Genomic DNA, 3,873 nt, shown 5'->3' on the forward strand with positions numbered 1-3,873 from the left:
ATATTACTAAGACCGCAGGCCTGTTCACAGTACTTATATTCCGTGAGATTTGATAATACTCACCTAGTTGCTCAGTTCATGCTACAGTTGCCTTCCTATCCCTATCCTTCTGATTTCTTACTGCTGCTAGAATCCCATCCACCAAGTGATGCTATCTCTCCGAGAATAATAGACTTTATGAGAGATGTAGTAATACAGCTACAGTTTGGTAACAGTTGGGTTAGCACTCAGGCTTAGGCCCATACTTCCTTTTTCTCTTCAGCCAAGTTGGCTGGTACCCTACTACAGTCAGCTGGTACCCTACTACCTCAACTTTTTTTACTGCCTTGGGCAGCCCCATCAGTCCTCCCAGATAGACAGCTTGGGGCTCTTGTCTCGCCAATACCTCCTGCTTATAGCGGGTACTTTTTCCTTCTGGTTTCTCCTGCTCATGATGGTGGGCTATATGTCCAAGACTTATGCTTATGTCACCTATATGATACCCCTATTCACTATTTCGACACCATGAGGTGGGGTAGGATCAGAACTGGTCTGGGTAGGAATTGAGTTGCTGTAGGAGAGGAGTTAGTTTCGGCCTTCAGTTTGGAGTTTCTCTAGCCTAGGTTTCTCTTCTGTTTGGTAGGAGGTGTACTATCAGGATAGAAGATTTTCTTGATTTGAAGAATTGGTTTCTGGGCTTTTAGTGTTTTGTAGATCACCGTGCAGGAGACTAGTAGGAGAGTTTTTTAAACTGAGAACTGCTTGGATGTTGGTAGCTATGTGCGAGACTACTCTACCTTCAAGGCATAGTGTAACGTGTTCGCAAGTCGCTAGTCATGTTATCTGTAATAGATACGATAGTTGGCAGGTGGCCTGCTCTTTCAGAGAGGAGGCGAGAGCTGAGAACTAAAGGAGGCTTCGAGGGTGTACTGAGGAACAAAGAAGTAACCATTCAATCAAGTATATTGAAATACTGTCTGTCAAAGTCTGCCTTTTCCATCGTGAAATCAGGCGGTCTTTAAATATACAAGTCTTGTCCATGTCTAGTATGAACGAAGCTAATCAAAGATATCAAGCAATATTCTTTGGTAAAACAAACCAAGTATCAATATGATACTCAAAACAATACATAAAACAAAACTAAGTATCAAATGATACCTAAAAAAAACCAAGTATCAAAGGCATACTTAAAACAAAACATAAAACAAAACTAAGTATTCAATGATCCTTTAAAACAAAACATAAAATAAAACTAGGTATCAAACAATACTTAAAACAAAACAAGTATCAAAGCGATACTTAAAACAAAACATAAAACAAAACTAAGTATTAAATGATGCTTAAAACAAACCAATATCCGAGTACCCATACTGGTTACATTCCCCAAAAAAAACAACTGTTTAAATAAACAAAACCTAATAATCATCAAAAGCGGAGTCTGAGAAACTAAAGGCTTCAGTTTCCGCTATCAGCTCTTCATCATAAGTGTCACACCAGGGACAAGAAGAAATCCTAAGAAAATATTTAGACTCAAAGAAATACAAATTACAGTAGTCACGAATACCAGATTCATGCTGTACATTAACCCAAGCGTTATCACAATCAGGACAGTCGACTATACAGAGGATTTCCAAGTAGTATTCAAGTTGGATAACATTGTGGTTCAATAACAGTTCAACAATCTGTTGTCACAGCCTCACATTGAGTTCCACATAGTTTGACATCGTTATGGTATTTGGATGGTAGATGGTGATCAGATAAGGTTGTTGAGAGCCTGCTCCATAGCTTGATTTTCCTCATTACTGCTTTTGAATTCTGACTCAAAGTATGGTGCCTAAAGTCCATCTCTAGCTTTAAGTTCCATCTGTCATCGCTCAATCTCTGGCATCGTAGGTGTCCAGCATATTGTAATGTAATTTATCGTTGGAGGGAGGGATTCATTTGGCATGTTGTCTTTCCACCATTCGTTCACCATATCTATAGCATACTCTTGTTCTTCTAGTGGTTCTCAGCTATTTTCGCTCATTGGGTATCCTTTCCATTTGACTAGGAACTGATCGTTTCCATGCCAAAGACAGTGGTCTCGGATTCCTTCAACTTCTCATTCATTCTTTTTATCAATAATGATAGCTGCAGGTCAAGAGTGGACTCTTCCAGGGAACTTGGAGTCGTTATTAGGGTAGAATCGCTTGATAGCAGAGGTGTAGAAAACTTCAGTATTGTGGCGGTACATGTGTCCATCTATCTGGACCATGTAATTTTCTGTATGCTCATCAAACGATAAGACCTTGAAGGGTCCTCGCCATTGGGGTTGTAGTTTCTTGCGGCATCCAACATTGGTAATGAACATGTTTCCATATACCATGAGCATATCACCTGGTGGAATATGGATATGTTTGCATCGTCACTTCTGAGCAGTAGTGGTGCTTTGGAATTGGGCAGCTTTAACAGGTTGGAAGGTATCATTCCTAATTGCTTGATGGCAGTTTAGGTGGTCATCAGAGGCAGGGACTGGGAAGTTCTTAAATAGAGTTGTAGGTAGGAGAGGGTATTGGCAGCTGAAGATTGCCTTGTATGGAGACATTCTCAAGGTGTCTGAATATCCGGCATTGATATATGGGGTGAGTTCAACGAGGACTGGTTTCCAGTTGGTTTATCATTTGTTGATCATGTTCCTAATTCCAGTCTTGACTTCATGGATTTTTCGTTCTGCTTGGCAATTGGTCTCATGATGTCCAGGAGTAGCCATAATATGGTTGATTCTGAGGGAGGTCAAGTTTTGCTTCTAGAATCTGGTGGTAAAATGGGGATCAGCATCACTGACAATAGATAATGGGTATCCATGGAGGGTAAATGGGTATCGTTGGAGGTTATTCCAGGCATCATTGGAGGAATCGGTAACCTTCATTGGTATGAGCCATGTGTATCCAGAAAACTGATCCACAGCTACCAAGATAGTGTCATATCCAGCAGACTTGTTGAATGGTCCTGCGAAATCGATGGCATAGGATTCGACTATTTCACATAGTAGTTGGAGGATCTGCGCTTTCCCTTCAGGTAGTTGTGTTTGTTCCTTATTTACCTCACAGAGTTCACATTGTTTGATGAAATCGTGGAAGTCCTTTCACATTTCAGGCCAGTAAACATATTCTGAGGCACATTAGAGGTTGTGGTCCGCACTATGGTGTCCTTTGTTGTGGATTTCGGTAATGACATATTCTCTAATAGTCATTCCATTGAACATATGGCCTTTTGAGACGTATAGGCAATGTTCACCATAACAGGTGCTGGTATAGACTATTCCATTAGATATGTTGTAGGGAGTGAGGTCTCCATGTCTGAAGCTATTCATAGCTTTGAAGTACATTGGGTTATGGCAATATCCCACTATCATTTGGCTTCGAAAGGAGGAGGTTAATTCTTCTGTAGTTGATCTAACATCTCACTTATCCTCAATGAGAGATCCTCTTGTTGGTTCGATAGGGTCTTCCTCTTCTTTAAAGGTTTTATAGAGTTGTCCGCGATGCTTGGGAATCATGGGAGGCATGACAGAAACAATGGTTTCATTGTTGTATACTCGTAAGGGTTCACCGTATAGTGGTCGTGAATCGATTATGGGAGGAGAGGATAGTGATGCTGACTGTGGGGAGTGAAGGTAAGATATTGCATCTATGTAGGCTGCTGCTTGTTCGAGTTCTTCAAGACCTTGGTGTTGTCTTGGGGCGGGGCTAAGGGTGAGGTGAGGTTTGGTTGATTCATTATTAACATCATCCATTACTACTTCTGCTGCTTCTGCGGTGTTGAAACTGGTGTTTTTGGAATCATCAGCAGATATATAGTACAGTTGCTAGTATCTGTTGCTGAATTTAATTTAAGTCTGGTGAAAGGGGCAGG

The sequence above is a fragment of the Tuber melanosporum genome (assembly GCF_000151645.1).
Source record: "Tuber melanosporum whole genome shotgun sequence assembly, scaffold_1, strain Mel28".
In the NCBI taxonomy this organism is placed as follows: Eukaryota; Fungi; Ascomycota; class Pezizomycetes; order Pezizales; family Tuberaceae; genus Tuber; species Tuber melanosporum.